Source organism: Euprymna scolopes, chromosome 9 (genome assembly GCF_053919585.1).
Source record: "Euprymna scolopes isolate OS-2025 chromosome 9, ASM5391958v1, whole genome shotgun sequence".
NCBI lineage: Eukaryota > Metazoa > Mollusca > Cephalopoda > Sepiida > Sepiolidae > Euprymna > Euprymna scolopes.
Window position 1 is genome coordinate 76,701,345 of NC_136490.1, and position 24,948 is coordinate 76,726,292.

General features: G+C 32.7%; 1 long non-coding RNA gene across 1 annotated transcript in view; it reads left to right on the forward strand.

The window, feature by feature from the left end:
* LOC145284715 (uncharacterized) overlaps positions 1 to 24,948 on the forward strand; it is a 180,634-nt gene that overhangs the window by 42,626 nt on the left and 113,060 nt on the right. The window contains exon 2 of the long non-coding RNA XR_013868867.1: positions 9,610 to 9,741. This is a non-coding gene — a long non-coding RNA (uncharacterized LOC145284715). The remainder of the gene's footprint in view (positions 1 to 9,609; positions 9,742 to 24,948) is intronic.

The following is a 24,948-nucleotide window of genomic DNA, read 5'->3' on the forward strand; positions in this document are numbered from 1 at the left end:
AGACATAAATAATACATAATGTTACTGATGCAATAAAGAGAGACATACATAATACATAATGTTACTGATGCAATGAAGGGAGACATACATAATACATAATGTTACTGATGCAATAAAGAGAGACATACATAATACATAATGTTACTGATGCAATAAAGAGAGACATACATAATACATAATGTTACTGATGTAATAAAGAGATACATACATAATACATAATACACTATGTTACTGATGCAATAAAGAGAGACATACATAATACATAATGTTACTGATGCAATAAAGAGAGACATACATAATTCATAATGTTTCTGATGCAATAAAGAGAGACATACATTATACATAATGTTACTGACGTAATAAAGAGAGACATACATAATACATAATGTTACTGATGCAATAAAGAGAGACATACATAATACATAATGTTACTGATGCAATAAAGAGAGACATACATAATATATCATACATAATGTTACTGATGCAATAAAAGAGAGACATACGTAATACATAATGTTACTGATGCAATAAAGAGAGACATACATAATACATAATGTTACTGATGCAATAAAGAGAGACATACATAATACATGATGTTACTGATGCAATAAAGAGAGACATACATAATACCTAATGTTACTGATGCAATAAAGAGAGACGTACATAATACATAACGTTACTGATGCAATATAGAGAGACATACATAATACATAATGTTACTGATGCAATAAATAGAGACATACATAATACATAATGTTACTGATGGAATAAAGAGAGACATACATAATACATAATGTTACTGATGCAATAAAGAGAGACATACATAATACATCATACATAATGTTACTGATGCAATTAAGAGAGACATACATAATACATAATGTTACTGATGCCATAAAGAGAGACATACATAATACATAATGTTACTGATGCAATAAAGAGAGACATACATAATACATAATGTTACTGATGTAATAAAGAGAGAGACACACATAATACATAATGTTACTGATGCAATAAAGAGAGACATACATAATACATAATACGTGATGTTACTGATGCAATAAAGAGAGACATACACATTACATAATACATGATTTTACTGATGCAATGAGGAGAAACATACATAATGCATAATACATAGCGTTACTGATGCAATAAAGAGAAACATACATAATACATAATGTTACTGATGCAATAAAGTTACTGATGCAATAAAGAGAGACATACATAATACATAATGTTACTGATGAATAAAGAGAGACATACATAATACATAATGTTACTGATGCAATAAAGAGAGACATACATAATACATAATGTTACTGATGCAATGAAGGGAGACATACATAATACATAATGTTACTGATGAAATAAAGAGAGACATACATAATACATGATGTTACTGATGCAATAAAGAGAGACATACAAAATACATAATGTTACTGATGAAATAAAGAGAGACATAATACATAATGTTACTGATGCAATAAAGAGAGACATACATAATACATAATGTTACTGATGCAATACAGAGAGGCATACATAATAAATAATGTTACTGATACAATAAAGAGAGATACACATAATACATAATGTTACTGATGCAATAAAGAGACACATACATAATACATAATGTTACTGATGCAATAAAGGGAGACATACATAATACATAATGTTACTGATGCAATACAGAGAGACATACATAAGACATAATGTTACTGATGCAATAAAGAGAGACATACATAATACATAATGTTACTGATGCAATAAAGAGAGACATACATAATACATAATGTTACTGATGCAATAAAGAGAGACATGCATAATACATAATGTTACTGATGCAATAAAGAGAGACATACCTAATACATAATGTTACTGATGCCATAAAGAGAGACATACATAATACATAATGTTACTGATGCAATAAAGAGAGACATACATAATACATAATGTTACTGATGTAATAAAGAGAGAGACACACATAATACATAATGTTACTGATGCAATAAAGAGAGACATACATAATACATAATACATGATGTTACTGATGCAATAAAGAGAGACATACACATTACATAATACATGCTTTTACTGATGCTATGAGGAGAAACATACATAATACATAATACATAACGTTACTGATGCAATAAAGAGAAACATACATAATACATAATGTTACTGATGCAATAAAGTTACTGATGCAATAAAGAGAGACATACATAATACATAATGTTTCTGATGAATAAAGAGAGACATACATAATACATAATGTTACTGATGCAATAAAGAGAGACATACATAATACATAATGTTACTGATGCAATGAAGGGAGACATACATAATACATAATGTTACTGATGCAATAAAGAGAGACATACATAATACATAATGTTACTGATGCAATAAAGAGAGAAATACATAATACATAATGTTACTGATGTAATAAAGAGAGACATACATAATACATAATACACTATGTTACTGATGCAATAAAGAGAGACATACATAATACATAATGTTACTGATGCAATAAAGAGAGACATACATAATTCATAATGTTTCTGATGCAATAAAGAGAGACATACATTATACATAATGTTACTGACGTAATAAAGAGAGACATACATAATACATAATGTTACTGATGCAATAAAGAGAGACATACATAATACATAATGTTACTGATGCAATAATAGAGAGACATACATAATACATAATGTTACTGATGCAATATAGAGAGACATAATACATAATGTTACTGATGCAATAAAGAGAGACATACATAATACATAATGTTACTGATGCAATAAAGAGAGACATACATAATATATCATACATAATGTTACTGATGCAATAAAGAGAGACATACATAATACATAATGTTACTGATGCAATACAGAGAGACATACATAATACATAATGTTACTGATACAATAAAGAGAGATACACATAATACATAATGTTACTGATGCAATAAAGAGACACATACATAATACATAATGTTACTGATGCAATAAAGGGGGACATACATAATACATAATGTTACTGATGCAATACAGAGAGACATACATAATACATAATATTACTGATACAATAAAGAGAGATACACATAATACATTATGTTACTGATGCAATAAAGAGAGACATACAAAATACATAATGTTACTGATGCAATAAAGGGAGACATACATAATACATAATGTTACTGATGCAATAAAGAGAGATACACATAATACATAATGTTACTGATGCAATAAAGAGAAACATACATAATACATAATATATAATGTTACTGATGCAATAAAGAGAGACATACATAATACATCATACATGATGTTACTGATGCAATAAAGAGAGACATACACATTACATAATACATGATTTTACTGATGCAATGGGGAGAAACATACATAATACATAATGTTACTGATGCAATAAAGGGAGACATACATAATACATAATGTTACTGATGCAATAAAGAGAAACATACATAATACATAATACATAACGTTACTGATGCAATAAAGTGAAACATACATAATACATCATACATAATGTTACTGATGCAATAAAGGGAGACATACATAAAACATAATGTTACTGATGCAATAAAGGGAGACATACATAATACATAATACATAATGTTACTGATGCAACAAAGAGAGACATACATAATCCATAACAGATAATGTTACTGATGGATTAAAGAGAGACATACATAATACACTATGTTACTGATGCAATAAAGTGAAACATACATAATACATCATACATAATGTTACTGATGCAATAAAGTGAAACATACATAATACATAATACATTATGTTACTGATGCAATAAAGAGAGACATACATAATAAATAATGTTACTGATGCTATAAAGAGTGACATACATAATACATAATGTTACTGATGCAATAAAGAGAGACATAAATAATACATAATGTTACTGATGCAATAAAGAGAGACATACATAATACATAATGTTACTGATGCAATAAAGAGAGACATACATAATACATAATGTTACTGATGCAATAAAGAGAGACATACATAATACATAATGTTACTGATGCAATAAAGAGAGACATACATAATACATAATGTTACTGATGCAATAAAGAGAGACATACATAATACATAATGTTACTGATGCAATAAAGAGAGACATACATAATACATAATACATAATGTTAATGATGCAATAAAGAGAGACATACATAATACATAATGTTACTGATGCAATAAAGAGAGACATACATAATACATAATGTTACTGTTGCAATAAAGAGAGACATACATAATACATAATGTTACCGATGCAATGAAGAGAGACATACATAATACATAATGTTACTGATGCAATAAAGAGAGACATACATAATACAATCATTTTACTGATCCAATAAAGAGAGACATACATAATACACAATGTTACTGATGCAATAAAGAGAGACATACATAATACATAATGTTACTGATGCAATAAAAAGAGACATATATAATACATAATGTTACTGATGCAATAAAGGGAGACATACATAATACTTAATGTTACTGATGCAATAAAGAGAGACGTACATAATACATAATGTTACTGATGCAATAAAGAGAGACATACATAATACATAATATTACTGATGCAATAAAGAGAGACATACATAATACACAATGTTACTGATGCAATAAAGAGAGACATACATAATACATAATGTTACTGATGCAATAAAAAGAGACATATATAATACATAATGTTACTGATGCAATAAAGGGAGACATACATAATACTTAATGTTACTGATGCAATAAAGAGAGACGTACATAATACATAATGTTACTGATGCAATAAAGAGAGACATACATAATACATAATATTACTGATGCAATAAAGAGAGACATACATAATACATAATGTTACTGATGCAATGAAAGAGACATACATAATACATAATGTTACTGATGCAATAAAGAGAGACATACATAATACATGATGTTACTGATGCAATAAAGAGAGACATACATAATACATAATATTACTGATGCAATAAAGAGAGACATACATAATACATAATGTTACTGATGCAATAAAGAGAGACATACATAATACATAATGTTACTGATGCAATAAAGAAAGACATACATAATACATAATGTTACTGATGCAATAAAGAGAGACATATATAATACATAATGTTACTGATGCAATAAAGGGAGACATACATAATACATAATGTTACTGATGCAATAAAGAGAGACATACATAATACATAATGTTACTGATGCAATAAAGAGAGACATACGTAATACATAATATTACTGATGCAATAAAGAGAGACATACATAATACATAATATTACTGATGCAATAAACAGAGACATATATAATACATAATGTTACTGATGCAATGAAGAGAGACATACATAATACATAATGTTACTGATGCAATTAAGAGAGACATACATAATACATAATGTTACTACAAATGAAAGTGATTGTGCAGCAAAACAATTCAAAAGTGAGGTTTACAATGAACTACCAGCCAGGAGCTGAATAAATACGTCAGTGCATTCATTGAAGCAACCGATGTTTGTGCCAACAAACTGTGAAATAGACTCAATGTCGTAATTATTGCCCGTTATAATCAGACTTTTTCACATGTTAATGTTTGACAGCGAAAGATACTGCCTTAGACTTATTTAATTAAATATTGTCTTAGACTTATTTAATTACATATGGAAGCACAGATAATAAAAGTGGTGTTAGTGCTTTGTTGTCGTAGGATGAGACAGTTGAAGAATAAGCATCAGTGTAGATGACATTCATGCAAATAAAAACATGTCATCACAGCTTACAAGAACTAAACCGGTTCAGTTCTGCTTGATCTGCAAAGAATTAAAATTGGTGGAAGATGGAGCTTGTTTATTAATTATTTTTGTAGGTGGGGAGGGGGCAAAAAATCTTGCAATAAAAATATAAAACTGCAGTTCAAAAAGTTCTTGCTCATTTTTTTCACGTGTGGAAGACTTGTTGGGTACTTGCCAGTCGTAGTGGGCAACATGAAGCATAGGTATGCACAACCATCATTCATCACAAGCAAAACTACATTGAGAATGGTGGTGATTGTAGAAAAATATATTCTGGAGCTCAAAAGATAGCTCATTTTAATGGTACCACTCCCGTCTTAGTAGTTCTTCAATTTTTGAGTTAAAAAAATAAGTGGTTTTACTTTTAGAATGACCCTCAATATATATATATATAAGTGAAAGTGTCTGTGTATCTGTGTGTCTGTCTGTCTGTGTACATTTTCTTACGCAATAACTCTGTCAATTTTTAGTCTACAGACTCGAAATTTGATATACAGGTTACTGAGATTTGGGAAAATCGATGGGATCGGTGTTTGGCCAGAAATTTGGCGATTAAGGGGTCAAAGTTCAACGATTTGACCTTTGAGCATTCTACCAAACTCCTCCGACAATTTTGGGTCTATGCACTTGAAATTTTAGATATAGGTTCCTTGGACATGGATCTAACTTAATATCTTGATTTGAGCCCAAAACAATAAATTTATCATAATAGGGGTCAAAGTTAAAAAAAAAAATTGACCTCTGCGGTCTCTTCCAAATTACTCAAACAATTTCTGGTCTAAATATTTGAAATTTTACATAAAGTGTATTCAGAGATAGGGCAAGCTTTTTCATCAGTTTGGGTCGAAAATGTTTAGTTACCAATATATAAATGTATGTATGTATGTCTGTTTGCATGTCTGCCTTAAACTTTCAATAGAGGTGACGGATTTTACGAAGATCAGTATCGTCGTTTTAAAGTTCGATCTTTCGTACTACAAATATCGGAAAATTGGCTAAAAATATTGATATCTTCCCCTTCAACTAGGCACTTTTCTACAGGGGGGGGGCACTTTTTTTGCCGATAATTTTAAAAGTTATCCTCTCCTAGCCTTAATTGTTAAAAATGTCGTTTCCGGTTTGGTGGTGGTCGTAACAGCATAAATGTTAGGTTTTACCTCGTTCTTTTCCTCCTTTGCGGTAAGGGTTTGAGCATGCCTTTCTACTATCACTTTTTATTTTTTTTGCTCAACATACACATCCAAATACCCGGGCAACTCCATTTTATAGGCCGTTACCTCCAAGCCAGTAACAATTGCTACAAGAATTAAAGGAATTTAAGAACCAATAAATGCGAAATTCGGGCACAGGCAGTAAACAGCCTAGAGGGTTCAAACAAGCGAATCATGAATGTTACATTAGTGCTAATTTAGGCACCGCTAAAACTGGGGGGGGGGTGGCAAGTTAATAACTTTTTGACGGACCGTCTTTTTAAAAATCTACCAAAAATCAGGTAATTATCCAATCAATATGAAATTTTCAGCGATTATTAAGAGAAGAATGAACTTTATAACAGTGTACTTATTTTTCATAAACGATATTTATATATATATTTTTTTTTTTTGCTTACAAAACCCCCCTTGTTTTGAGGGAGTTCCAAATATGCTTAAAATAATCATCTGAAACTGAACAAAACATATTGTTTTGTAGTAAGGGACGGGATTATAGATTTAAAAAAAAATTGTTTGCATACCTTATTTTGACGTCTGAATATCAGAACTTCGATTGTGTTTAATTATCCCGCTTTTGAGTTTTGAAGTGTGAAATTCGGTGAATATATTAAGTAAAATAATTAATTTAAGTTAAGCAAAAAAAAAAATTTTTTTTTAATATTTATACGAAAAAAGCCATTTTAAAATCTTTGATAAATAAATTAACAATTTTTTTTTAGCGAGCCGAATAATGCATGACCATTATAAAACAGGGCATGCTTTGAAGAATCGATACAAAAAAAAAATCGATAAATATTGTGCCCTTTGTGTTAAAAATAGCATCATTTTTTCGATCCCGTTTAAAAACGTTTGCCGCCTTTCGACTATTGTGGAACAAACGCGGTGAAATAATTTTGTTTTATTCTGCTTTAAATTGCCCCCCCCCATTTTGGGGAGCCTGGCCCCCACACAAATACACATTAAAAACTAAACTCATACAAATGGTCACCCATCTGGTACTGGCCAGCCTCAGCGTAAATAATACATTGAAATTTTCGTCACTGAAAAATAAGTTTTTTTTTGCCTGTTTGGTCTTCCATAGTTTGCTTTTTATCAAGTACAAACCTAAACATTGTCTAGATCGACGCAAAGTAACTGGTTGCCTATATGAATAAATGGAATTATTTGAAATCCAGGTACTTATATTATAATATTTTTGCATATTCTCATAGAAAATCACCCTAAATCTTAGTCAGACAACAAATAAATAAATTATTTCAAAAACCTTTTCTTTTTTTTTAACTATTTATATACGTTTTTTGTGCAGGACAGAAAATGTCAATTGTTAACTTTTTGGGAAAATTTAAAATTTATAATTTAATTAAAAATAGTAGAAAAAGTTTTACATTATTCTGTTTTCTATGTGATAAAATTCAGGATTTTACCTTTCTGGGGAAAAAAGTTACTCAGAAATAATGGATTTTAATAAATGTAATTTCGTTTTAAAAAACAACAACGAGTTGATTTTTCGGCCATTTTTGGCGGTGTCTATGCTAATTGATTGCTTTTTAGTTTTTATTTCTCACACAATGCTCAGCTCTAATTCTTTTTAAAGGGGCTTTAATAATTATAAATAATAATTTCTTTTTCATACATAGTGTTTCATGCTTTTGCAATCATCAGTGCAGGATGTGACAATTCCTACTGGTTGGAAGATTTGAACCCAGACACAAAGCTACCTCCGATTCCATAAGTTATGAAAATGTATTTATGACAATTAATCTACGCAGAGGTTTCCATGTTCCCTCCTTGTAAGGAATCGTCAAACTATGCATTTTAGACTGACGATTCCCCAAAGAGGTGAAACGCAGAAACCTCTTTAATTGCTTTAAAATATTTTTATAAGTTACTACCTAGCTCTACTGTTGAAGTAAGCACTGAAAATCGATACATAAAATATTATATTTCCTTATAACATTTTACATGGATATGCGTGTGTGTGTTGTGTGTGTGTAGGTGTGCGTGTGTTGTGTGCGTGTGCATGTGTGCGTGTGTTGTGTGTGAGAGAGAGAGAGAGAGAGAGGAGAAACATGTAACAGCTGATGTTCAACAATGAGAAAGTTCAGCAATAAACGCTTTCATAGGAACTTGCTCAATCCCTAACCCGACATCTGTTTTTTTCTCCCAGTAAGTTACTGTGTTACTTGTGCTTATTTGTTTTCCTCTTATATCTTTTACTTGATTGCAGACAAAACGGATTTGAATTATGCGAGAGAGATTTCTTTTACACGTTGACTTGATCATTTGTTATCTTATATGACCGCAACTAAAGACACGTCACTTGACATGCCTATCAAATTGGGATTATGAAATGTGTAATTTATTTTTTAATTATCTTTTATACCCCATAAAATATTGATTACCATTAGTATATACTTTTAACATGGCTTTTATTATTATTTCTATTTCCTTTTCCTTTTAGAAATTTCAGGTATATTTTATCATTTTTTAACTCATTTTTGACTTTAACTCATTTTTTTTTTTTTTTAGTACCTCAAGAAGCAGTTACCTTTTTAGGGGCAGTTGGAGTATGCCTCATTCTGCTAATAATTTTTTATATGTTTCTTACAAAGACATTATGCTTTTCTAAAAAAAGCCCACCAGAAGGAATCCAACATTTAGGTAAGAAATTTATCTTTTTAAATTTTAGGTAAGAAATTTATCTTTTTAAATAACTATTGATTAAATGAATGAATATTCTGTATTTTTTTTACTGTATTAGCCAATTACAGTTATCTTGAACATACAATATAGACGCTTGTTTCAACATTGTTAACAGTAATAATTTACTAGCAGGAACATCCGACGTTGTCCGGGATTGAGTGAAGATCAACAATGCTCCACCCTCCCATACTTGTCATCGAAATCGGTGAAATCGACCAATTGATTACCCACTCTAGTTAGGGAACCTCCCCGCATTGTACCAGGAATAAATTTCACGTACCTCCCCCACAGTGACATTATAGTCTAAATTGCACTGTAGAGAATTAGCAGTATATTCTCTAAAGTTATCTGTAAATAATGGCTTCCCTTAAAGTCAAGTATCATGGTTCAATTGTGTTATAAACAGAAACATTCATTTCGAACGCGCTCCTGTCTTTAATAAAAAAAAATAATTGTTGATTTTATGAAATTATTTTTACATTTTTTTAAAAATCGGCTCAGTGGTTTCCGAGTCCATAGGAAAAGAACTCTCACTCTCTCTCTCTTTCACAGGCACACACACACACACACACACACACACACACACACACACACACACACACAAACACCCACGAACACAAACACACAAATACACACAAACACACACACAAACACACAAATAGAAACACACAAAAAACACGCACACAAACACACACACACACAAACACATAGAAACACACAAAAAACACACAAAAAACACACACACACATGAACACAAACAAACACACACAAACACACACACACACATGAACACAAACAAACACACACACACACACAAACACACGCACACATATACAAACACACAAAAAAGACACACACAGACACACACACAAACACAAACACACATATAGAAACACACAAAAAACACACACACAAACACACACACGAACACAAACAAACACACACAAACACACACACGCACACAAACACACATACACACATATACAAACACACAAAAAGACACACTCAAACACAAACACACACATGCACACAAGCACATAGAAACACACAAAAAACACACAAAAAACACACACACACATGAACACAAACAAACACACACAAACACACACACACATGAACACAAACAAACACACACAAACACACACACAAACACACGCACACATATACAAACACACAAAAAAGACACACACAGACACACACACAAGCACAAACACACATATAGAAACACACAAAAAACACACACACAAACACACACACGAACACAAACAAACACACACAAACACACACACGCACACAAACACACATACACACATATACAAACACACAAAAAGACACACTCAAACACAAACACACACACGCACACAAACACATAGAAACACACAAAAACACAAAAACACACACACACATGAACACAAACAAACACACACAAACACACACACAAACACACGCACACATATACAAACACACAAAAAAGACACACACAGACACACACACACAAACACACATATAGAAACACACAAAAAACACACACACAAACACACACACGAACACAAACAAACACACACAAACACACACACAAACACAAACACACATACACACATATACTAACACACAAAAAGACACACTCAAACACAAACACACACACGCACACAAACACATAGAAACACACAAAAACACAAAAACACACACACACATGAACACAAACAAACACACACAAACACACACACAAACACACGCACACATATACAAACACACAAAAAAGACACACACAGACACACACACAAACACAAACACACATATAGAAACACACAAAAAACACACACACAAACACACACACGAACACAAACAAACACACACAAACACACACACAAACACAAACACACATACACACATATACTAACACACAAAAAGACACACTCAAACACAAACACACACACGCACACAAACACATAGAAACACACAAAAACACAAAAACACACACACACATGAACACAAACAAACACACACAAACACACAAACAAACACACGCACACATATACAAACACACAAAAAAGACACACACAGACACACGCACAAACACAAACACGCATATAGAAACACACAAAAAACACACACACAAACACACACACGAACACAAACAAACACACACAAACACACACACGCACACAAACACACATACACATATACAAACACACAAAAAGACACACTCAAACACAAACACACACATATCTATAATAGTAGAAATCACAACTTCATTTTTTGATATGTTTTTTTTAAGAATGTTTTCAATTTTTGTCAATGCAATTGTTTCATGGAAATAATCGAAATCAAATTAATACAATTTCCCAAGCACAACATAATCTGACAAGAAACAAGATTAAGAGAAATCAGTGTAAGTTTGTGAATAGAATTGAAATTCGAATTAACTGTGAAAATTTAAAGAGTTTAAAATATGGCGATGAAAATTGTACAAATAAAATTGTTTATAATAAAAAGTAAAAACAATAATTATAAGTGATTTTTTGCGTCAAAAATGCAAATGAAATAAACGAGTTGAATATTGAAATTTATTTTTTTATTTAATTGAGTGAAATAAAAATAATTTGTAACATTTCCACCCAAAAAAAGTTAACTGTTAAAAATATTATATATATATAGTCATCCACATACAGTACTGTTTCGCTGTTTCACAGCTCATCAGTTGGGCTAGACAGGCAACGCCTCAAGCCAGGATCGAAACCTGACCGCCCAAATGACAGTCAAGGCTTCTCACCATTGCGCTATACGGCTGATGCTGTGTGGGTAACGAATTAACGATATTTTTGACATATATAAATTCATTGTTTCATATAATTTTTTTTACATATTGTTGAGACAAGGAGAGCTAGTCATTTAATGAAGGTGGTTGTTGTAGTTGTAATAGTAAGATGATGATGATCATCATCATTATCATCATCGTCATCATTATCATCACATCTGTTTTACATGCTGGCTGGCGTTTATTTATACATCTTTCTCTCTAATCTATCTTTATAACTTTGTCCCATGTTTCATTGACCTTTCTCTGTTAACTAATTCTGGTACCACAGCTGTTCTACATCTACCAACCCAACCAGTATCTTCTATTCTTCCAATGTGAACAGTCCAACTCTCCTGTTTTGAACACATCTTCTTACATTCTCCAGATTTCACATTCCTCTGAACTCATAAAATCTAAGTCTGTCTTTAAGACTCACATTGCATATTCATTGTATCATTCTCATATGTTTTCTCTCCATGCAACACATACCCTCAACCCTCATTGGCCAGGAGCCTCTGCTATATATCATCATACTGGATACACGTTTCTGAGAGACTATTTCCGTGATTAACTGCAGTAATGCAGGTTAGTAATGGTAAAAGTTTCCTGAAATTACTGCATCCATTCCCAACCTTTCCAATCATACTAACATCAGCTTTTCCTTTTGCTCCAATTATAGCACCACGGTAATAAAACTTTTTTTGTAGCCAATGATTACAAATAGCACCAAAATTAAATGACTCTCAACTTCCTTTTCATAAAACTAGCAGTAAAATTTCCATTCTCCGGAAGCTTCCCAACATTACAACCGTTGTTTTGTTAACATTTACTCTCAGTCCATTTTCAAAGCGTTCTTTCAAGTGAACCTTCAATTGTTTTACAGATAAGCTTTAAATGTCAGTATCTAGTATCTCTTCCACACAAAACTCCCTAATACTTCTAATGCATAAAGGAAAAGCAATGGATTCAGTACCCTAATGCAGTCCTACTTTAACATTAAAGCTGACACTAAATGTGCTGTTAATTATAACACAACTTTGTACAGTTCTCTACATTGCTTGAACAACCTTCACGAGCCACTCATTTGCCTCTTATTGTAGAAAGACATAAAATCTTCTCCAAAGATGATAGTAATAGTAGTATTAGTAGTTGTAATAACAGGAATGAAGAAGAAGAAGACCCGTTTATATCTCTTAACATTCAACAATTTTTTTTTTCAAACTAATCAAAATGGTATTCATAATCAATATATTGTACGGATAACTGAACATTTTGATGTTTTGAATTGACATCTCTCTCTCTCTCTCTCTCTCTCTCTCCACACACACACACACACACACACACACACACACACACACACACACACACACACACACACATTTCTGTGATCTTATATAGTCTTGGTATTATTAACTGATCACAATGTAACATCAACAGGCTCAATATAAAGACGAGATGAACGTTGGCATTACGTAGGTTAATATAGCAACACCAATGGAAGGGAATGAAAAGAAGAATCCTCACTGAAGCCAATGATCTATAAGTTGTATGATGAAGTATGTAGTAAACAATACAAGTCTTAATGTTTTCAATTGAATGTTCCATCAAATATCGCAACATCCGCAAAAATAGTCTTGAAATAAAATTTTGTAATGCCCAGACACTTTTTTTTTTTTTTTTTTTTTTTTTACACAGAGATCACCACTTATCAAGGCCCGGAAGCCACTCAGGGATAAGGCTTATTGCAAGTACATAATGTTAGTGAGGAGATTTGATGAAGTGTTTACTTAAGGGGGCGGTTCATTAGGAATTTGTTAACATTAGACTTGAAGACATCCAAGTTGTAGTCCGGAGGGAAGCAGGCAGACGGAACAGAGTTCCACAGGCGTGCAGTTCTAAGAAAGAAGCTTTGTTCATGAAATCCGCGTTTTGATTTAGGCACAGATATAGAGTGGGGGAAATTTTTCACAGTGGATTCAGCTAGACGGGTGTTTTTCGTGAAAGATTGGCGAGGGGGGACCAGGGATTGGAGTTCAGACGAGCACCTGCCATGAAAATAACGATAAAACAAGGATAGGCTTGCAACGTCTCTTCTGTGGGAGAGGGGTTGCAGGGTAGAGAAAAGGGCATCCCCCACGAAACCACGAAGTCTATTTTGTACTCTGTCAAGGCATGATAGGCTGTTTTTGGCAGCTCCTGCCCAGATATGGCAGCAGTATTCCATCCTTGGCCGTACTTGGCTTTTATATAGATAGAGAATTGCATCAGTAGTGAGATATCTTCTGGAGCGGTAGAAGGATCCCACCATCTTTCCAGCGACCTTGGCAACAGACTTGATGTATGTGTTCCATTTCAGATCAGGAGTAAAGGTCAAACCCAGAAGCTTGTCAAAACACGGGGCCTCACCCAGACGAGAGCCATCCATCACAATTGATGCCAGCTGGGGATCAGAGCGTTGATGATGTAAGGATAGGAGTTTGGTTTTGGATGCATTAAAGGTAACTAGCCACATCTTCCCCCACTGAACCACTCGCTCGAGATCAGAGGAGAGAGAATCAGATAGAACTTCGTCATTTACAGCCTTTGATGTGTTGCTATAGATGGTCGTGTCATCAGCATAGATGTCAACGAATGATTTAAGTATGTGTTTAGGGAGGTCATTGATGTAGATCAGGAAGAGAGTTGGGCCCAGGATTGACCCCTGAGGGACTCCAGCATTTATATTGCAGGCCTCTGATTTTTGACCATCTACCACTACTCTTATGAGCCTATCGGAGAGAAATGATTTAATGATTGAGAAAACATTTCCAGTTATACCGTAGCTGGAAATCTTGTGAAGTAGACCCTTATGCCATACTTTGTCAAAGGCCTTTGATATGTCAAGAGCAATTGCCCTAGAAAGGAAGCCTTTGTCAAGAGATTCACTAATCCTGTGGGATATAACCGTCAGCACATCTGCGGTAGATCTTGCAGAGCGGAAACCATATTGTGTGTCACTAAGAAGGTTATTCCTGCTGAGGTGGTTGACTATTTCTCTATTTAATATGGATTCCAGCAACTTACTCATAACACAGAGAAGACTTATTGGTCTGTACTAAGAGGGAGATGACTTATCACCTGAATTCTTAAATACAGGGCAAACTGATGAGGTCTTCCAGGGGGTCGGAAAGCACTTCTCCTTAAAGCACTACATGATTAAGAATTTCTTTGGAATTGTTAATATCGTATCATTGTAATAACTATTTCCATGTTCACATTTATTTTTGCGATGCACCAAATTTTATGTGTCTGCTCAAATAGATTGAAGTCTTTGGAAAATATGCACAAAAAAATCATGAATAACTAATGCAATACTTGTTTAGGCTCAAACACTTTTGAACATAATTCTTAAAGATTTGATGCCAGCGTTGTTTTAAACAGTTATCAAATGAACTATCAATTTCAAAGAAAACACTCTTTTGAAAGTTGTCATTAAAGAACAACAACAATCAAGTTTGATGAAATGATAAAACTATGAATTGCTGATTCAAGTTAATCTAAGCATTGTTAATCTAATCTTTACATTGTATGAAGACAAGTTGAAGATCTGTTTGGAAAGAATAACTGAAAACTTAGCAGATGAACAATTATAAAAAGAGAATCAAATGTTTTTATAATGTCCTTCGATCAGAAAGCAAAGAAACATATAATTCGAAATAGACGTCATTTTTAATAATAAATGCATTAGAAAATTAGAAACTTATTTCATAACTCTCGCTTAGCTTATTTTGTCCCTTACTCCTCACATTCCAGGAACGATGTTTCTGACAAAGAGGAAAGAATTGCTGTTTTCTATGTAAGAATCTCTTCCATTTATCGTTGGCAAGTTTTTGACCTATAAGTACTATTTTTTAGCTTGATGAGCCGTTCCCTTAATAATCCAATTTGATAACTTTCTACTACTAACGATTACTACGATATTGTTCCATTGACTACTGTGCACTCTTTAATCCTTATCCTCGAGTGGCCTCTGGACCTTGATAAGTGGTGATGCCTATGTTAGAAAAAAGCTCCTTATGATAAGTTTTTTAATACCTTATCCATAAGAAAATACAGTTTAAGAATAAAGGTCTATTTTATCCGGAAAGTATTTTTATACCTTGTTTTTCTTTGCTTTTTTAAACTATAGTATTTGTTTGAAAGTTAATTTAATCATTAGAATATCGTTTGGTTTGTGAATTTAACAGATTATAACGAAACTGTTAGTTATTAGAACCGTGGTGTGGCCGCTAGTTTTAGTCGCACCATTTTTGGGACGACAATAGCGTTTTGGGTTTTGCCAAGAACCACATCAACAGTAAAGTATTTTAATAAAGTAACAGAATGAAATATATATATATATATATATATATATATATATATATATATATATATATATATTGATGAGTACTACAAAACATCAACATGAATTTTTTGTGTCAAGAATTGTGCAATCTCCAACCACGCCCCTCCTGGGTCGGTACTGCTAAATACAAGTGGCAAATAGAAATTTCAGGAAAATAAGAAACAATGCTGAGATAAGCGGAGAACACATATAGCACTTGCTATTTCCAAATGTTCACCCATCTGGTACTGGCCAGGCATATTATTGCTTAATTTCGGTGATCTTATGAGAACTAGTGCTTCAAGGTGATTATTATATATATATATATATATATATATATATATATATATATATATATATATATATATATAATTATTTTTTACTATAATAATTAAATACCTACAGACACTAGTGTTTCATCCTTTCGGGAATCTTCAGTGCAGGGTTTCACGATTAATACCAGTCGAACGATTTGAACCTCACAACATGAGACATCTCTGGCTCAATTAGCGAAGACCTAATCCATTCGGCTACCATTAACCGCGTGATATAACGTTGAATTTAAACATCTTAATTTTTAAATGTTCATTTACGCCAGTCAAACAGTGATCTAATCGTTATACGATGATCTATGCATATATATATATATATATATATATATATATATAGAGAGAGAGAGAGAGAGAGAGGGGGGGGGGAGAGAGAGAGAGAGGCTTAAAAATGGAAAACGAGATATTCAAAAAATAGAAAGGTCAACATTGAAAACTGATTAGGGAACAATTAAGTTTAGATATAAAAAGAAAATTTAATAATCAAGCCTAACATAGTTTATATTAATTGGAATTATAGTTTTCATGTTATGTCAATTGATGAACTTGTCCAATGTTATAAATTTATACATATATCTTTATACATATCTTATTATGGAAGTGTATTTCAAAGTAGCACAAGCAGTTTAGATATTCTGAACTTATGTGTTCGACTAAAACTCTTACAGACAATCTATTGATTTTTTGTTGCTTTCGTTTTACGACTGAACTGCTTTACTCAGCAGTGGCTTTGACAATCGTTTTTTTTCCCCTTTTTAGATATCTTTTTTAGTTTAGCTGTAACACCTTCAGCTAATACTGATTTTTACCATCATCGTGATTAGTGTCTACGAATATTTCATATTTTTTATTTTAAATATTTAAAATTAAATATCCCATTTAATTAAATTTATATGAACTCTAAGTTAATAATTGTTACCAAAAGAATCCCAAGTATAGTCAATATCAGTGATATATATATATATATATATATATATATATATATATATATATATATATATATATATATATATATATATGTGTGTATTGTTTTGAAAAAAGAAAAACCGAAGGAATTTATGAAATGATCAATGTTTCGTCCCTATTGCAGAGGACATCTTCAGGATATTAAAAGCAAAAATGCAAAAAAAGAAAACGATCATAGACCATACAAAAATGAAAAGGAAATAGTGTTGGAATCCTACCCATATCGGGAAGGAAACTATGTGATATGGGTAGGATTCTAACATTGTTTCCTTTTCATTTTTGTATGGTCTATGATAGTTTTCTTTTTTTGCATTTTTGCTTTTAATATCCTGAAGATGTCCTCTGCAATAGGGACGAAACATTGATCATTTCATAAATTAATTCGGTTTTTTCTTTTTTCAAAACAACATAACGTCAACCATCGCTGGTATTTTTATTTTATTTTCATTCATATATATATATATATATATATATATATATATATATATATATATATATATATATATATATATATATATATATATATATATAATATGACTTTATCTGTGACTGTGTGTGTGTGTGTGTGTGCGTGAGTTCCTTTTAGACTCCGAAACGACTGAACAGATCTTCTTTAAAATATACAGAACTTTAGTGTATAAGTTTGGGATCTTAGTTAAGTTTTGTCTCAGAATACCCCTGATAATTACCAATAATCAATAATCGATAATCGAAACCGTTATTTTTATTTATCTATCATCGTTAAAGCCATTTTTTCATGTCGTCACTTAGTAACAATGATAGAACAACAGGCCGTGAAAATTCTACTGTGGGTAAGTTTATAGTGTATTATTTTTTTTGCATGACGTGGTCTGTAGGTTCCAACTCCGCACGTATATTTCTTAATTTTTTTTCACGAACTTTTGCAAAGAATTTTATAAGACTTGAAAATTCACATGGTTTTTAGCAGTGTGAAAGTAAATGATGTTTTTGTTTTTGAATGTCCATTGAACAAGCAACTGATCCTCAAGAAATTGCAAAACACATATTTAGTGAAAATGTGATTCAGAGATTTCTTATATGTCGGTTTAACAAAACATTGGCCCCCAACAACCAAGCACAAATAGTATGCCCGGCAACATAGGATAAGGAATTTTTCGACACAGTTGACTAATTGTAGAACTATACAGCGACAACCACATAAATTCTTACAAAGAATAGATAGTCGATAATGATCCTGTGGTTTCTTTCACATACGGTTCAAGAAATCATGCCCCCAAAAATCTCGCCAAAGTAGTTGGTTTGAGCTGGAAGAATAGCTGCTAAGGGGACAAATCAGAGAAATTGAATTGTTGCTGGCACGTTGCATCCACTGTGTGGGGCTAAGTTGATCAGTAAGGTGTCAATATAACCGAAATTTACTAAAATAATTTTAAACAAAAAAAAAAAAGAAAATATTGGAATTACCAAAGATACAGATCAAAATAAGCATAAAAAAGGCATCAAAGCAACCCCCAAGCAAGGCCGGGTAATACTGCTAGTATATATATATATATATATATATATATATATATATATATATATATATATATATATATATATATATATATATATGATACATGTTCTTATTTCTCACCTATTGAAGTGCCTCTTTTTGTGTCTTTTGTGTTTGTGGGTTTTTTTAGCAAATTTCCTTATAAATTGTTATATATTTATTTCTAAGATTTTTAATCCATTATTTTTGTTATCTGTTAAAGTTGTTTGTTTCCTCTGGACACCGTTATTGAAGGCGAATTTTATTTTTATTTTGACACTCCATTACGGCTGTCAGTTGGGCGCCTTCGGGGGAGGGGGGTCTGAAAGAAAAGACTGAGAATCATGCTCAACGCCAACCTTAGAAATTAGCACGGAACAAGTCTTCCTTTGTAAAAGTTGAAGTGGAAAAAATTGTCGCAAAAGCAAAACAATGCAATCTAACCAAGGTTCTGTTCAACACCTATGTAGTTAACTTTTCTCATAATAAGGTGACGTAAATAGATATGTGTGAAGGGTCAATAAAAGAGGAAGATTGTATGGGTCTTGCAAGATACTTGGCGTCTGGTTTGGTGCTGATCTCCAGTTGGAACAAAAATTGATTGGAAATATTGAAAAGCCTATCCGTGGTGTTTAAGAAATTTTATTTTGAAAGAAAAAAGCAACCACTCTCAGCAGTCATTCCATTTATGTAATCGCAGGATCTTTTAAAATTCTTGTGGTAAGGAAAGCAGTCCGTGGTTTGTTTTCCATTATCTACACCTGTTTGAAGCATTGGGATACATCAATCCGTATACATTGTATGGGAAAGGGTGTATTTTAGAAGGAAGTACCAAAAAAGCTTTTCCGGCATTGAAAAATGTTCACTTGTATTAAGGGGAGGCATAACACTTACCCCAAAACAAGTGCTCCTTTTATCGTAAATATTGACGATACTGTAAGTTCTTCTTACACGTGAAAGCTTTTATTGAGATTGTCGGACTGACTTCCTCATCTTGGTTGTTATAGTCACAACGTTTCGGCCGTTTTGCTCTCCGGCCTTCATCAGGTGTTTTGTATCGAACTGGGGAACAGTTTATTAGGAGTCTCGAACCCAACCCTTTATTATTATTACGGGGGTACCGCGTTCGGACTCCAGCTAGGCTCTGGGACATAGTTGCTGATTCTCTGTTTTGAATGTTACTTTTCACTGCCTTCGTTCAGGATTGAACTCAGCACCTTTGGGTAACTGTAAACTTTGATACAACGTCTAGGACCACTCGGACAATTCTTAGTTGGTTTTTGTTAATGTTAAACCTATTTTGTTATTCAAGGTTTTCTCTCTCTATTAGAGGTGTCCAAATTGCATTCAGCTCTACGCTTGGTTTGCTCAATAGGCTGTTATGTCCGAGCATGTGAGCTGTTTCTTTAAGTTTTCTCACTTTCCAGTGGGTCTCTTTGTTTATTATTTTTACTTCATCCCATAGGGGGCGATGGTCCCCCCTCTCCATCCAGACATGGTTGGCTATACCCGATTTTTCCGTCTCCCCTTTAGTTACCGCTTTTCGGTGTTCTTCCACCTTTACTTTGAGGGGGCAGCATGTTTCACCCTTGTAAACCTTTCTGCAACTGAATGGGATGGAGTATATGCAGTTCTTGGTCATGTTCTCCTCCATGCGGGGCTTCACTCATACCAGGTATCGTCTGAGTGTTGACTCGCTCTTGAATACCGTCCTGATGTTGTAGGGGGCACATATTCTCTGAATCTTTTCAGAGATGCCTCGTAGGCAGACCGTTGGTGGTTTTTGGGTTTCATTTTCCTCTCTTATACTATTAACACGTCTGGTGGATAGTATGCTATCAGGGTAATTGTTACGACCTAGGGTATTCTTCAACCTGACCATTTCTTGGTGGTATGTAATGGTGTTGCTACTTATTGTCTCTGCTCGATGTTGTAGGCAGCGTGCGATTAGAGCTTTTATGGTGAGGAGTTTAGAGAGCCTTATATCAAATTATGGGGAAAAGTTTACAGAGCCTTATATCTAATTATAATGAAGATTTATAGAGTCTAATATCGAATTATGGTGAAAAGTTTATAGAGCCTTATATCGAATTATGGTGAACAGTTTATAGAGATTTATATCAAACTATGGTAAAGAGTTTACAGAGCCTCATATCGAACTATGGTGAAAGGTTTATAGAGCCTTATATCGAATTATAATGAATATTTATAGAGCCTAACATCGAATTATTGTGAAGAGTTTCTAGAGCCTTATATTGAATCATGGTAAAGAGTTTATAGAGTCTAATATCGAATTATGGTGAAGAGTTATAGAGTCTAATATTGAATTATGGTGAAAATTTATAGAGCCTTATATCGAATTATGGTGAAGATTTATAAAGCCTAATATCGAATAATGGTAGAGAGATTATAAAGCCTATTATCGAATATTGGTGAAGGTTATAGGACCATATATCAGATTATGGGGAAGAGTTTATAGAGCCTTATATCAGATTATGTTTTAGAGTTTATATACCCTCATAACGAATTATGGTTAAGAGTTTATGGGGCCTAATATCGAATTATGGTGAATAGTTTATAGAGACTAATATCGAGTTATGGTGAAGAGTTTATAGACCCTTATATCGAAATATGGTTAAGAGTTTATTGGGCCTAATATCGAAATATAGTTAGTTAAATAGAGTCAAATATTGTACTATGATTAAAAGTTTATGGGCCTCTTATCGAATTATGGTGAAGAGTTTATAGAGTCTAATATCGAATTATGGTTTTCTCAGGAGGATGTATTTTCCTCAGACTTTATTAGTGGAAGGCATGTTTCAGCATTCCTATTTGGTATGCTCACCAAGAAACCGTCCTTATCGGCGGGGTCGTATTCACCGATCGAATTGTTTCTTTCTTTTTTTTTTCTTTCTTCCCATTGCTATTGGAATTCTCGCCTGATACTCAGTGCGCGCACGCACATCAAGTTGAAACTCAGCGCGCAGCATTGTGATTGGCTGATAGTCATGTTATGTTAACCACAACTAAACCCAAGCTGTTGACGTCGTGTCTGGAAAAATTCGAACCAAACGCAGGGTTACGTCTGGTTCGTTAAATGCATAAGTACCAAATGATTTTATTTTTAGTTATGCTTTATTTCTTCAATTTAACAATTTCTGTTTTACTCTTTTAACAATTGGTAAAAAATAGTTTGTTTTATATGCACATGTAGTCAGAATCGTTATTCTTCGTCATTCCAAAATAGTTGCCCAAAAAGAAACGATGTTGAAGAATAAGTTTTTTAAATATTGTAATATTTTTTTACTTTTAAATATATAAAAATATGCTTGGATTAAATAAAAACACTATCGCAAAATGTGATGAAAAACGGGTCTGTAGTTTTCTAGTTTATCTAAAACGAACGAACCAAGAGTTTCATTTTCATATGTATATAGATAGATAGATATACATCTGTGGAAACATGATTTTTTTCAATTATATTGTACTCTTTATATATACAAATCCTTAATTTAAGAAGCTCAGCGTGATTACAGAGCAGATAACAAATAAATGACAAAATTCTATATTTCAAATCTCATGATGTTGACCATCTTACAATTTATTTCTTAGAATATAGACTTGTGTAATTTATTTGTGTTATATATATATATATATACATATATATATATATATATATATATATATATATATATATATATATATATATATATATATATATATATATATATTAGTGTTGGGACGATTAATCAGAATCGGAAATCGAAAAAACTGGAACTTTTGGAATTATCAGAATCGGTATTGGAATCAGAAAAATTTGTGCCAATTTTCCGATTCCTTTCATTATATTTGATTTTATTTAAAACGAAATCTTCCACTGCTGGTAACAATAATAAAATAATAAATACTTATTTATTTTAAAAATACCACTAAAACTAAAATCTGTAGATCGCACCTATAAGTGTGGTTTTACGCTTCGAAATATATATGCATATTTAACATGTGTTTTTACGGTAATCGGAAATAAATAACTTTATCTATATATATATAAAAGTGAATGTGTCTGTGTGTCTGTGTGTGTGTCTGTGTACATTTCCCTACGCAATAACTCTGTCAATTTTTAGTCTACAGACTCGAAATTTGATATACAGGGTACTGAGATTTGGGAAAATCGATGGGATCGGTTTTTAGCCAGAAATTTAGCGATTAAGGGGTCAAAGTTCAACGATTTGACCTTTGAGAACTCTACCAAACTCCTCTGACAATTTTGGGTCTACGCACTTGAAATTTTAGATATAGGTTCCTTGGACATGGATCCAACTTAATATCTTGATTTGAGCCCAAAACAATAAATTTTAAGGGGTCAAAAAAGGGGTCAAAGTTAAAAGAAATTGACCTCTGCGGTCTCTTCCAAATTACTCAGACAATTTCTTATCTAAATATTTGAAATTTTACATAAAGGGTATTCAGAGATAGGGCAAGCCTTTTCATCAGTTTGGGTCGAAAATTTTTAGTTGCAAATATATAAATGTATGTATGTCTGTTTACATGTCTGCCTTAAACTTTCAATAGAGGCGACGGATTTTACGAAGATCAGTATCGTTTTAAAGTTCGATCTTTCGTACTACAAATATCGGAAAATTGGCTAAAAATATTGATATCTTCCCCTTCAACTAGGCACTTTTCTACAGGGGGGGGTCACTTTTTTCGCCGATATTTTGAAAGTTATCCTTTTCTTTAGATTTTCTAGCCTTAATTTAAAAAAATGTCGCTTTCGGTTTGGCGGTGGTCGTAACAGCATAAATGTTAGGTTTTACCCCGTTCTTTTCCTCCTTTGCGGTACGGGTTTGAGCCTGCCTTCCTACTACCACTTTTTTCCTCAACATACACATCCAAACACCCGGGCAACGCCGGTCTTAAATGCTAGTATATCTATAAAAGTGAACGTGTCTGTGTGTGTGTGTGTGTGTGTGTGCATTTCCCTACACAATAACTCTGTCAATTTTTAGTCTATAGACTCTAAATTTGATATACAGGGTACTAAGATCTGGGAAAATCTATGTAATCGGTTTACGGCCAGAAATTTGGCTGTTGAGGGGTCAAAGTTCAACGATTTGACCTTTGAGAACTCTACCAAACTCCTCCAACAATTTGGGGTCTAAACATTTGAAATTTTTTATATAGGTTCCTTGGA